The following is a 14535-nucleotide window of genomic DNA, read 5'->3' as shown; positions in this document are numbered from 1 at the left end:
AGTTGATTTGCAAACCAAAGCCTGCCACCATGAACCCTCACCTCCAGGGGGTCACCTCAACAGAGCATGTCAAAAGTATGCCCATTTGGCCACTTTTACAATTTACTTCTGCCCAGGAAGATGCCAACTCAACTGCCTGGTAAATGAGGCACCCAGATAGCAGGGAGCATCCTGCCCTTGCTCATTTCCTCCTCTACCTTATAAAAATGCCCACTCTCTTCTCCAAAAGTGAAGACATACTGCTTCTTCCCCAAGCTAGCTTTGGAATAAATTCACTTGCTTTGTAAATAGCCTTGCTCTTGTTAACTGGACTCTGCATGCAGTGAGCAACTAACCTTCTTTTTGGTTACGTAAGTACTGTCTTTATCCTCTCTGACCTTAATTAAACCTTTTGTAAATTAAGGTCAATAAATGTCCCAGTGTAGTTCACTGTTGTTTTATTTCGTTTCTCAGCTCTGTGTGAGACAAGGAGGTAAAACCCCTTTGGAGCACATGTTTTCTGTGCTTGCTGTGGCCGCTGTTGAGAGTAATTGAAGAGTAACTGCTCACTGTTCCTAGAAAGAGCACACTGATTAGTTGTCAGTGGCCTGTTATCTGAGGCAGGGTCCGAGCACATGACCTATTGAATTCCCACTGACTGACGGGAAGTGAAGGACACACCCATTGCCAAAACAGAGTCTTCCTTCTGTAAACACATTCTCCCCTGGTTAGGAAGAGCCTGCTCCACAGTGGAGGCCTGGTAGTATTTTTCCCCCAGTGCTTTGCTGACAAATGAAACAAGATTTGACACTAACTAGCGGTGAAATATGGCTCCCACTACTGAGGTGACTGTTTGGCCCTCTCTGTTTCGATGACACATATTATTGAAGGCCCCTTCAGGACATTTTACCTCCAAATGAATTTTTTTTGTCGTTAGAGAAAGAGAGAATGCACTGAGCAGATTTATGAGCCCTGCCTGTCTGCCTAGGAAACTAGCTGTTTTGACATAATCTCCAGAAGATGCCTAGGGTATTGAATTAACTCAACTGCAAGAGGCCGTCACATTGGACAGCCAAGCTTTATTCATTTTCCAGCCCCTAACAACACCTGATCCAAGCTGCTTTAGCATCCAAAGGAACTGCTAGGATTGGCTGAACACCATAGAGGCCTCATTCGTTTATTCATTCATATAGTCAGTATTTATTGAATGCGTAATATAAACCAGATATTGTCCTAGGTTCTAAAGACACAGAGGTAAGCCAGTCAGGCGAAAACTGCTACCTTCAAGGAGCTCACATTCTGATACGATATACAGTATCACATTTATCATATTGTGTTATTAATATTAATGTTAGCAGGATTCAAATAAAAAGTAAGTCTACACTTCGGGAGGCCGGGGCCAGTGGATCACTTGAAGTCAGGAGTTCAAGACCAGCCTGACTAACATGGTGAAACCCCTTCACCACTAAAATTACAAAAATTAGCCAGGTCAAAAATCATGGCAGGCACCTGTAACCTCAGCTGCTTGTGAGGCTGAGGCATGAGAATCACTTCAACCTGGGAGGCAGAGGTTGCAGTGAGCCGAGATTGCACCACTGAACTCCAGCCTGGGTGACAGAGAGAGACCATGCCTCAAAAGTAAATAAATAAATAATAAAAAATAAATAAAAATAAGCCTATAGCTCCACAGACAAGTTGCAACAGGAAGTGGAAACAGAGCAAGCATATAGAAGCAGTGTAGACAATTGACCTATGTGACCTCGTCTTTAATGGGGATCTTTTCAGGTCTCCATCTATTGAGTATATAATATTGTGGTATACCAGTGGAGAAACCACAATTCTGATTAACTTACAAGCAGAAAGTAGCAGGCTCAAAATAGGGCGTCAGCCTGTGTGCTTATCCAGTCCCTATTTCCTGTCTGTTTCAGCTCCCTCAAAGTGTTTCACATCTTTCCTAATGATACTTCAAATACTAAATGATAGTACTAGGAAATCACCACTTTAGATTTAACGTGGCTTTCTATCTTTGATGCATTGTTAAGCTCCCCATAGTAACTTACTGACTTCTTGCTATGCCGTTGAATCTTAACAGTAATGTTCTGTTGCAACTATTTTGTATACTCACTTATTGGATAAGGAAACCGAGATTCAGAAAGGTTTGGTCAACCTCATGGGGTTACACAGCCAGAAGGGAATAAATGCATAGGCAGTCCCAGGTCTTCCTGCTTCACATCTTGCATTCTGGACAGTGCTATTAGATGTTGTGCTCTATATAATGCTCTCAGGTGCTACTAGGGGGAGCAAAGATGGTAAGTCATGGTCCTTGTCCTCTAGCAATTTATCATCTAGTGTAGAAATAAAGCATCGACAAATAATTGCAAGGCAGGACTATATTTTTTTAATGAATAAAACTCTTAAATCTAGGTAACAAGAAGAAGGAAAATCTACAAAGCTCATATTACAAGAGAAGGCATGCAAGAGCGTATGCTGTCTCCAGCAACTGGGATTGGCTAGAAAGGCTACAGATTACAGTTCACTGCAAAGGCTGATCACTGAGAATTCTTGCTGGTGGAGAGAATATACCTAGATTATTTTTCCAGAGTTGAAGTTGTGTATATAACCCAACCAGAAATCAGAAGCTCTGGTTCCCCTCCTTTTCTCATACCACATGTTCTTCTAGAATAGCCCTATATTCTCTTCCCCATTCTCTTATAGCCATTTCAATCAAGAATTCATGCAAAATCAGCCTCCTCCAGGGAACTGTGCTGTCCAGGCCTGTACCCTGCTGAAGTGGGAAAGGCCGTTCTCCCCATCCGAGGCTCACCTCTGGTGGAATCAAATGACCCAGTACCAGGCACTGCTCCTGGGCAGGAGGGGCAGTGATAAATGTTTGCTTTCGTGAGAGGAAAATAAAGTCTTGGGACCCCAACTCACTATGCAAAAAGGAAAAAATTAAGCTGAAAGCTGAGTCATGTAAGAAACTGCCTTTCTGTTTGTTCCTTAGCAAATAGTAACAGATTAAAGGCCAGATATCTCCACACGTTCTATGTTCACTTTATTTAATGTAAAGTCCCAATTTACTGAGCACAAAATGAATACATAATTGATGATTTCCCTACCTGCTCCTTTTCTCCAGCAAAACGTGGATTCAGTAATGTGATCGTATCTTCCTTCTTTTCCCTCCAGCCTGCTTTTCTCCTTTAAATATTGAGGCCCTCAAAATTATCTTTGGAGAAAGACACAGACTGCAGGCCGTTTCCGTGATTTCTGTGTTTCTTTCTTACGGGCATGTCCTTAACCTTGACAAAATAAACTTCTAAATTGATTAAGACCTGTCACAGATGCTTTTTGGTTTACACTGAGATGCATCAACTTACTGCAAATTGCTAGGGAAGCAGGCGCCTGGACCCGTAAGAGAAATTTTCATTGTGCTTTCTCATCCTGAGAATAGTAATTAATTTTATTTTTGACTGTCTCAAAAGAAGTTTTGTTATATTCTCTATCCTTTCCCAGAGTGTTACAGAATGTCTTGGCTGGGGCAATGTGGGGGATGGGAGTGTCTTTCTAGAGGAAGAAATAATTCATGGAATTCTTTTTTCAAACTCCTATGAAATCCTCAGTGCCTCAGGGGCCAAGTTAACAATTTGGTTTTTGTTAGGTTTCTGCTAGGTCCGTTTTCATCATGAAGTTGTAGAAAGTAAAGTCTCCACATTGTTATTAACCTTTAATCTGCTTGTCATCTGTATTTCAGGTCAAACAGCTGATAATGTGTGGAAGAGGCACTGCATTCCAAGATTACCGTGAGCAAGGGATTTGGAATCCAATAGAAGAAGTTTGCGTCACTGAGATATCAAGGTGCAATCCTGTGGTCACACTTGACTCTTCTTTCCCTTCCTCTTTCCTCAGACACAGGGCTCTGCTGGTCTTCATGAGGAATCACCTCCCATAGCCACGCCCACCACCAACCCCCACCCAGCCTATGTTTCGGCATGAATGGGTGGTATCAGCAGCATCCTCACTGGCCCCTACCTCCCCTTTCAAATGCATCAGTCATGTCTCTACTTGATCACTGCATTATTTGGTTCTCATTATTTGCCTTCTAAAGCTTAACATTAACCTTGAGGGGGGAAAAGAGGAAAGCCTTGGTGGAACTTGACCTGTATCGCTTCCCTGCCGCAGCACCCTGCACCCCTTACTCTCGCCCTGCTCTGGTGCAGGGCCCAGCTGCCAGGCTGACTCCTCGAGTCTAGTGGTGGGTAAAGCCGAGTGCCTGTCGGCTCTTTGGATTTAAAGTGAGTTCTTCCAAGGAGCTTCCTGATTCACTGTTGAGGACAGGGCCCTCCATCTCTCCCTCTCTTTCCTCACCACCCTCCTCCTCAGCTTAGAGCTTCCCTGTTTTTGGTGGAGGTGCACATGTGGCATAAATAAGACAAATCCTCTGTCTTATGTTTTACATCTTGGACAATGCCTCCTAAAATAATAACCTGACTACTTTTTTTTTTAATGGGTTCATCTGCTTTGGACACAACCCTGCTGGGGAAAATGACTCATGGAAGAGAGCATTACTATTCTAATTTCCCAAATTATTTCTCTGCCTTGTCCCAGTGTGTGGTCCTTATAGCTGCCATCCTTCCCAGAGGTGTTTGGGAAGCTTTCCACAGCAATCTTACAGTAAGGCAGCATTTGGCAGGAAACCGAGCAGGCCCATTTCAGGCTTGAACCTGGACCTGGCTGTCCCAGAGCACCCCACTAGACCATGAGGTCTGTGTGGGCCATCGTGTCCCATCGCCTATCCCTTCTTGTAACAGAGATAATGAAGCCACGAAATTTTTGTTAAATTAATTAATGGAAGATCCATCTTCACCCTGTACCACGCTACTTCCCACAGGAAGGCTCCTGCTAACTGCAAAGAGCCCTTAAGTACCCATGTGAATAATACAGGAGGTTTAGGAAACGTTTTCCTCTTAATATGGGAAAAGGGAGTATTCTTAATGTAAGTTCCTTTGGACCAGAATGTGTCACTGGCCAAGAAAAAGAAAAAATGTGATCGTACAAGCAGGTATGAATATGTGAAGTCATTAATATCAGCCTCCATGCAGCAAATTGCTTGTCACGCTTCATTTATACTCATTTATGAAGAAACAGGAGTATTTGCAGAGAGAGGCCGTAAGTATATTTTACATCGCTCTCTGGAAGCTTTCATCTCCTGGCTCGGAAGAGTCTGACAGGGTTTCCCAGCCCAGGCGGTCTGTGAAGGCAGAGCAGAGTCTGAGAGGAAGAGAGAGGGGCGAGGGAAGGAAAGAAAAGGGAAAAAAAGCATTGTCTACTAAGCAGGAGCTATAAAAATTTATGAGTCTGAAGCAGGCCTGGATTTATGCATTGAGACAATTTTGTTAAACTAAATGAAAGTTAATCTGTTGTAAATCTTCACAGTTCTCGGTGATTCTGCAGAAATTCATTTACAGTAATTGAGAATAAGAGGAAACATAATGAACTCACTGATCCTGATGTATCCGAGGTCACTGTGGACATGAGAAAATGCCCTGCCTGCATTTAGAAGGATACATAGCCATGGAGGTACCTGTCACCTGTGTGTTCTGACCGCGAGAGGGACAGAGCCAGTGTGCTGGTCCCAACCCAACCCCCAAGTGCAGCATGACCTGCCTCGTGCTGCTTTTCCATGTCATCTGTAGTCATGTGCCCAAGCCTTCAAAAGACCCACCAGGATGAGGTTGCCCGCCCTGCCTCTGGCCTGTACCGTGAGCTCCCTTGCTGGATACTGGCCGATGGGCAGATGCCTTGTGTTGCAGCCACCTGCTGGAGTGACACAACCCATGCCTCTGGCAGTTGTCCCTGACTCCTCCCACTCCCAGAATCATCTCTGTCTGACTCTGGACCCCAAAATTATCCACTCAGACAAGTCTTTCAGATTCCATTGAATCTTGTTCAATCCTCTGTCATCGACTTATTAAGTGATCTATAGCCAGTGGATTCCAAACATGGAATCATTTTATTCACTTTTTCTGTAATCACTGCTTTCACCATGCTGTCCAACTTTCATCTCATCTTTAATGACATGCTATGTGAATTTTACACACCTCAGTCACTTCCGGTTTTTGAAAGTTAGCGTTGTTTGAACCTCTCTTTTACCTTGGATGACTTTTCCCTTCCCCTCTTAAGTCAGGCCTCGGGCTCCAGGAAGGCAGAATGGGGAGGAGGGGAGATGGCTGGCTTTTTCATGCTTGCTCCTCTCCTTCTGCTGGAGGCTAAGAGGGCTGTCAGGAATCAGTCTGAGTCACCCCTGAGGATGGATGAGGAAATACCACGTCTCTCTCTGGCTTATCCAGCTGTATCCATTGGCAGTCTCTGCCCTGTGCTAGACTCTAAGGATGACATGCCTGGTCTTCTTGGGTCTCTGCTCATCTATACCCTGGCTTTTTCTACTGCCGTGACCCTCTTTGGTCCCTGCCAGTGGTCCATGTCACTCTCAGAGGATAAAGGAACCAGTGGACTTCCTGAGATATAACTGGGTGGTGAGAACACAGAATGTAGCCTGGGAAAGAGAGATCTGCAGCTGTTAGACTCAGTAAAGTCTAACAACTATAAACCTGCACTGTGCCAAAGGGGCAGATGTCGCTGCTTCTGTGTGGTTGGAAGAGGAACACGAGTTCATCTTTATCAAATTCCAGCAATAAGCTACACTTCATATATGTTTTCTTATTCCATCCTTAACACCTCTGCAAAATAGTTATCACACTTCTGGTGTCTATATGGGAATAAAAATAAGCAGAAATTTCGTGGGCATGCATTGTATGATGTGCCATGGGAAAAGACTTGAGGGTTTAGGTGGAGAGCAAAGGAGTCCAGAGGGCACAGAATGGATGTTTTGGCAGTGCAAGGAGGCAGGGAGTGTCAGTGATTTGGGAACAGAAGTAAAAACTGATTGCAATATACAGGAATGGAAAGTAGTTCTAATTCCCTACAAAAACAACTGAGGGTTTGGTACCTGTGAGCATTGCGCTTGTGAGCAAGCAGTTCCTTTCTGAGCCCTATTCCCTAAGCCTGTATATAATCACAGAAGCCTCTAAGAAACCCATATGATGAGACTCCTCTAGTCTATCTCAAACCAAAGAAGCCTCTTGCAGGAAAGGGGAGTTTCTGGGATCATTAGGCCCTGCCTGAATTAATGTTAATTCAATACTCTGGTGTATCTTTTGTGATTAGAACACTGACCCATATACTGACTGGAACCAAAAGTTCTTACAAAGGGGTGAATGGATATGCTAACCTGGACACGTTTCTTAAAACTATATTAGGAGGTTTATTTTAATTTTTGCCATCGTTCATGTATTTAGGAGCGGAAACTGAAGCTCAGACAGGTTAGAACGGTAGCCCAGTTTACAGAGCTCCTAAATGGAAAATTCAGAGCACTGGCTCAATTGTTTGCATTCCTCAGCACCTGGCAAGACCTTCCTTTCCCAAATAGTGATTTGTTGACAGACTGATGTCTGGCATACCATGCTACACATGAAAACTTTTTTTTTTTTTTTTTGAGACAGTTTCGCTCTGTCGCCCAGGCTAGAGTGAGATGGAGCGATCTCGGCTCACTGCAACCTCCACTTCCCAGGTTCAAGCGATTCTCCTGCCTCAGCCTCCTGAATAGCTGGGACTACAGGCTCCCGCTACCACTCCCGGCTAATTTTTTGTATTTCTAGTAGAGACAGGGTTTCACCATATTGGCCAGGCTTGTCTCGAACTCCTGACCTTGTGATCCACCTGCCTCGGCCTCCCAAAGTGCTGAGATTACAGGTGTGAGCCACTGCATCCAGCCTGAAAACATGAATTTTAAAGGACAAATTTTTTTATGGTACTCGTAGTTTTCACAATTTAAGTCTCATTAATCTTTAGTTCTTCTTTTCAAACAAGCTTATCAGGTGGGAGTAAATGCTGAGGCTGAGAAGGCAGTGAAGCACAAAGATTCCTACAGGTGGGTTCCAGAATTGTTCTGACAGTCTCTGATACCATGTGGGTGTCCCACAATTCAATTCAGCTCTGACACCAACTACCCAGCATTAGTGTAGACCCCACACATTAAAAACAAAGTCTCTCAGGTGACTATCCTCACTTCAGACACCAGCGGCAAGTGTGGATGTCCCAAACCATCCCTACCTTTTCACCACCAGCTACAAATTCCAAAATACGATGTTTCCACCAAACTAAACAGACCACAATTCACCTATGATGCTGACCACCCAGGATTAGTGTCAGATCCCACTGACACTAAAAATTTATGAGTCTGAAGCAGGCCTGGATTTATGCATTGAGACAATTTTGTTAAACTAAATGAAAGTTAATCTGTTGTAAATCTTCACAGTTCTCGGTGATTCTGCAGAAATTCATTTACAGTAATTGAGAATAAGAGGAAACATAATGAACTCACTGATCCTGATGTATCCGAGGTCACTGTGGACATGAGAAAATGCCCTGCCTGCATTTAGAAGGATACATAGCCATGGAGGTACCTGTCACCTGTGTGTTCAAGGCCCCGGGTTTGGCCCTTGACGAGACAGACCTCAGTCGATGTCAGCTGCAAGTCTTAGGACCACCCGCACTTCTGACTGACTGGCTATAAATCTAAGGGTTTCCATAATCCTCTGAGTTTTGATAATTTATTACACTGACTCCTAGAACTTCCTGAAAGTGCTATACTTATAATTCTAGTTTTATCTTAATGGACCTAGATGCAGAATAGCCAAATGAGGAGACGCAAAGGGCATGATCTGGGGGTAGGGAATGGATCATTCGTGCCCTCACCTCATGGAATCAGAGTGTGTCACTGTCTCAGCATACGAATCCATTCACCAACCAGGAAGATCCACTAAGCCTCTGTGTCCAGAAGTTTTTAGTAGGGTTTCAACACATAGGAATGATTTATTAAATCACTGGCCATGTGATAGAACTCAACTTCCAGCCCTTGTCCCCTCTCTAAGATCAGATGGCTGAAAGTTTCAATGATCTAATCACATGGCTGGTCTTTGTGATGACTAACCCTCATCCAGAAGTTATCTAGGGACCCACCAAGAGTCAGCTCACATGTGCCAGTCACTCAGGAAATTCCAAGGGTTTTAGAAGCTCTATGACAAGAACTGGAGACAAAGAGCAGATATATTCTTTATTATACCACACAGTGAGATGGAGGAATAGCATCATTACAAGGGAGAAGGAACCCAGGAGGGGAGCCAGAGGTTCTCAAACTTGGGGATACAACAATGAGTGAAAACAGATATGGTTCCTGCCTGAATCCAGTGGCTCTAGGGAATCAATATGGCGTAGTATTTAAGAACACAGCTCTGGTCCTTCCTGCCTCTTACTTGCTATGAGACTTCAAATAGCTTTGTAATCTCTCTGAGCTTGTTTTCCATATCTGTTTAAAGGTGCTAGAAATAGGCCTAACCTCAAAGTCTTGTTATGGAGATTTAATGAGATAATCCATGAAATGTGCTTAAAACAATGTCTGGCATAAAGTAAGATTACTATAACCATCATCACCTTTATTGTAGTGAAGAAGACAGACGTGAAAAGTCTGTGAAATAATAATTACATAATTCTCTAAGCAATCAAGGAAAGTAAATAAGTTTCATTATAGTCATGTTTTTAAAATTGGGAGTCATACCTCATTGATGAGTCATAAAATTAATTTAGTAAGTACCAGAATTTCTGAAAGCTGAAATAGAATAAATAGAATACATAGTATTCCTAAAAAATTATTTTCATTGCATGTGTGTGAATGTGTGTGTGTGTGTGTGTGTGTGTGTGTGTTGTACTGAGTCACAACGGAAAATGTATTTCTTCACCTGGGCTGTAATTTCAGCTTACTAGACCGTGAGTTCTTTTATAGGGCTGTAAGCTATTTGAAGGCAGGATAACATTATAATCATCTTTCAATTTCTAAAAGTCAAACAGGTCCATGTACAAAATACACATCAGTAAATGAGTGTTCATTAAAAGAGATTGATTGGCAGATACAATTGGATTCTAGATGTCTTCACTGAATATGGGATATAAACCAATACTTTTGAAATGTACTGAAGTAGAGACAGAGAACAGGTAAGTTCTGGACCCTGTTCTCTAAGACTATATGTAAACAAAGAAACCCTCAGAAATGCTGGGCACAGTGGCTCATGCCTGTAATGCCAGCACTTTCGAAGGCCGAGGCTGGAGAATTGCTTCAGGCTAGGAGTTTAAGACAAGCCTGGACAACACAGTGAGACCCTGTCACTACAAAAAATAAAAAATAAATTATCTGAGCGTGGGGGCTAGCACCTGTAGTCTCAACTACTCGAGAAACTGAGGTGAGAGGATCGCTTGAACCTAGGAGCTCAAGGCTGCAGTGAGCTATGATTGTACCACTGCACTCCAGCCTGGGTGACAAAGTGAGACCCTGTCTGTAATAAAATAAAATAAAACCACTAGAATATAATCAAGAGAGTATTCTTTCACTTATTCAAGAAATATTAAATAAGTATCTACTATGTAACTAGCACTATTCTAGGAACAGAGGATAAAGTACTGAGCAAAGAACCTGTGCTAGTGGAACCTGAATTCTAATAAAGGAGATAGAAAATTAGCACCCAGATATATATAATCTGATAAAACAGCAGATAAATGCTATGCGGAAAAGCAAAGCAGAAGGAGGAGAGAGTGCCTCAAGCTGCTTGCCTAGATGTGGAGATCAGAGGACTTGGAAAAGCTGATGTCAGAGCACAGACCCAGATGTAGAGTTGAGCCATCAGCTGTCTTGGGAAAGAGCACTGCAAGAAAAGAAAATGCAAGAGCAGATGTCTGAAGACGGGGTGTCTTTGATGCATTTAAGGAAGAGCAAGAAGGTTGCAGTGGCTGAAGATGAGTCAAGAGATTGTGTGTGTGTGCATGTGTGTGCATGCGTAATCAGGCAACCAAATGCTGTTCATGATGAGCTAGGAAAAGAAGACAGTGACACCTTGAAGATAAAAGAAATAGCATGCAATGGGCAACCATTATGTACCAATGACAATGGATTCCTTCATTTAATCTTCACAACAGCCAGCATTATAATAATAATAGCTAATAATGTATCAGTTAATATCTTAATCACTTGTGTGTATGACCTCATTTATGAGAAACCTGTGAAGCTTTATAAAAGAGAAAACAGGCGCAGAGATTTGAAGAAATTTGCCCAAGTGATTTGGTCTAAGAACAAGCCAACTTGGATTTTGAATGATTGCCACACAGCCCCACATTCTGATTGCCCTCACACTGTCTCTTTATGGAGGGGTATTTGAGATTGTGTCAGACTCAGGTAGATCTGGGAAGGCAGAACAAGCATGAGAAGGAAGGGACATTTCAGGTATATCAGCTTAGATTGAAGCCACGTAAGAGGGTGGGGGCCCTGCAGGGCTGTAGAAGGAAGCACAACCCATGTGAGGGGTCTGCAGGCAATTCTGCTCCCATGCTCCCTTTGCCAAGTGCCAGCTGCCATCACAGCGGGAAAAGGGCAGCTACCTGAATTGTCATGGCCCAGTGAGGACTCACAAGCAATGAAACTGCCCTCAAACAAAGCTGACAACTTTCTGGTGAGGAGAAGGGCTAAGGCTCAGGAAGGGATGTCCTTGAAGGACGCAGGATGCTGGACTGGAGCTGTTGCCATGGTGATAGTCCAAGAGTGCCAGTGTGCTGCCTTCCTTCCACTCTGCCCTTTCTGAACAGGTGCTGTGAGTGGGTGGCCTGGCAAGGATGCTTTCCATTATGCCCCACACTGACTCCCAGATAACCTCCCATCAGTGTCAGCTCTGGAGCCTGAAAGCCTGGTTAGGAGAGGAATTTTCTCACTTGCAGTGGGTAGAAGGTGCAGGTGTGCCTGCAAATGCAGGGAAACACCACCCTGTTAATCAAAGATGCCCCAGATCCACTGCCATCTAAAAGGACCTACAAGAAAAAGAGAGGAGCAGTGGGCATGCCAGAAACCTGTGCATCTCATAAGTGATAGGGACAGGAGGCAGAAAAATTCTAGGCAGAAAAAGGCAGGGTTCCTAGTGAAGCCCCGCCCTCAGACCTAAAGCCACAGCCCAAAGTGAGAACTTTACATCCTCATTTTCCCACTGGAATGTTGCCTTTTCCAAAATCACCCTGGCCTGCCCACCTCCCATCCTGTACCCATAAAAACCCCAGGCTCCAACTGGCAAAGGCATGGCAGAGAAGGAGAGAAGAGAAGAAGCAGCGGGACATCGGAAAGAAACATTTTGACTTCAGAGGGACAGCTTGACGGCAGGACCTCAGAGAAGAGTTCAGCCGGGGACCACCAAACTCCAGGGGAAGACCACCTTCTCACTTCATCCCCTTTCCAGCTCTTCATCCCACTGACAGCCACATTTATTGGCAATAAAATCCCCCACATTTACCATCTTCAATATGTTCATGCCACCTGATTCTTCCTGGATGCCAAACAAGAGCTCAGGATACAGAGGGCTGTCACACTCAGCTCTTAAACACTTAAGCCATCCACAGGCAGGAAAACTAAAAGAGCACACTGTAACACACGCCCTCTGGGACTCTGGGGGTTGTGGGTATTCCCTAGATGCTGCCCCAAGGCCACAGAGAGTTTAGCTCCTGCTAGCGCCCAGAAGCACTCATCCCAGCCCCTGCACCCACTCGCCTATGTGCTCCTCCTCCCATGAGGGGTTGAGAGCTGCAGGCTGAGTAAGTCCTGTGAAGGAGTCATGGAAAATTTCCTGTTTCATAAGCAACATCCTGCATAAAATGTATAGCTTAGTGCCCAGTGCAGAATTTAACCTTGCTTAAAAAGAGGCCTGACCTTTGCCCTTGGCTACTTGGAACTGATCTCTAGGCTCCTGGAATGTCATACCTGATGGAGTGACTTGGCCGGGGGGTCTTGAGTCCCCCTGGATAGCTAACAGTGTGATTTAGAATGGGGGCTGTCCACATTGGATACTAACAAAGTGACCTGGGGTGGGGGCTTTTGGTCACACAATATCAGTCTGCTAAAGGAGGGCTGAAGACTGAGGTCAATCATGTGGATGACTAATCAGTCACACCTACGTGATGGAGCCCTACTACAGACTCTGCACACGGAGGCTCAGGTGAGCTTCCCTGGTTGGCAGTACTCAGTGTGAATGGTCACACATGAATGCAAGGAGGGAAACATTGCCCTCACTCCACAAAGGGAGGACGACTAGAAACTCTGCGCTTCATCCCCTCCTGGACTCTCCTCTAGATATCTCTTCCCTTGGTCAACTTTTATCTGTATCTTTTCCCTGTAACAAACTGTAACCACAAGTACCACTGTTTTCATGAGTTTTGTGAGTGCTTTTAGTGAATTATCAAAAACAGAGAGTGGCTTGGGTGCCCTCCCAAAATTTCAATTGTTGTCAGATGTAAGGGTGGTCTTGTGTGAGCTGATCCCTGGCTCTCACACTCACCAACTGGTGGATGATGCCTGGGGTCCATCCTCCTGCTGGTCTTGGCTGGCTATGACATCCCAGGTCTCTGGGTGTCAGCATGTGCATCTCAGCACGTGCGTCTCTAAATTTGACATGATATGTATGAAATACAGCTGCTGTGAGGATTAAATCATGTGCTAACTCAGGAGTGGCCTGCAGAATAAACTATAGGAATCCAGAAATTATCTACCACTCTTCCTTACTCCCTCTGGTCTTACCAAACAAGCCAAACTCACTCCTAACCTCTGGACTTTTTCTTTGCTTCCCCCTGTCCTGGGAAGGAGTGCCCAGCATCTCCCATCACATAGGTCTCAGCTCACATGTCCTTTCCTTCCAGGGGGACTTTCTTGGCTCTCTCCAACTTCCCTCTCACCCCAGGCAGCTCCAACCACTTCTTCCTGTCTTACTTTCTTCATAGCAATTGTCACCAGCTTAAGTTCTCTTCATCACGTCTTGATTCATGAGTTTAATGTCCATCTTTCTCTACAGAATTAAGCTCCAGAAGAGTAGTTCCAGATAGCTCTTGTTCATAGCTGAATTTATGGAGCCTACAGCTACACTTGGCCCATAGTAGAAAGAGTATTTGTTGAGTTAATGAATCTCTTTCTTAATTCAGGTGAAAAATCAAAGATCAGCCAACACAGAGAAAGAGACTGGTGGACAGCACACAGCTCCATTGAGACAGGGACCAGCATGAGAATATTTCAACTAAACCCTTTCCACACTTTATCCAAGTTTCCTCACCTTTTAAACAGATGTGAATTTTGTTTTAATAAAGTGAATTGAATGTGAAATTTTTCCAGATGAAGTCAAAGCTTTGAACTCATGTTGGGTTCCGTTATTGTGAAGCCAATAGTTATTCTTGATGGTAGTAGTTATGTTTGGTTTTTCTGTTGTTTTCTTTGCTTTTTTGGAAAGGGAGGAGAAATATTTTTGATGCTTCATTTTTGTTTTTTAGCTTGTGGTTTTGTAATGAAATAAAAAAGAAATGGCACAGTCAGAAGAGAAAAGTGTCAAAGAAAACCTCAGCTTATGTGTGGATGGAGGAGGCAAATGAAAA

General features: G+C 43.9%; 1 long non-coding RNA gene across 2 annotated transcripts in view; it reads left to right on the top strand.

Moving 5' to 3' along the window:
- Positions 1 to 14168, top strand: part of LOC129472385 (uncharacterized) — a 33419-nt gene extending 19251 nt beyond the window's left edge. The window contains exons 3-6 of one of the 2 annotated variants that reach the window (XR_008653911.1): positions 2695 to 2952; positions 3731 to 3834; positions 9935 to 10086; positions 14092 to 14168. This is a non-coding gene — a long non-coding RNA (uncharacterized lncRNA). The remainder of the gene's footprint in view (positions 1 to 2694; positions 2953 to 3730; positions 3835 to 9934; positions 10087 to 14091) is intronic. The other variant, XR_010118756.1, reaches the window with a different exon arrangement.
- The last annotated feature ends 367 nt before the right edge of the window (positions 14169 to 14535 follow it).

This window comes from Symphalangus syndactylus, chromosome 22, assembly GCF_028878055.3.
Source record: "Symphalangus syndactylus isolate Jambi chromosome 22, NHGRI_mSymSyn1-v2.1_pri, whole genome shotgun sequence".
In the NCBI taxonomy this organism is placed as follows: domain Eukaryota; kingdom Metazoa; phylum Chordata; class Mammalia; order Primates; family Hylobatidae; genus Symphalangus; species Symphalangus syndactylus.
The sequence above is the reverse complement of the archived record's forward strand: the minus strand, read 5'-3'. Positions and strand labels throughout refer to the sequence as shown.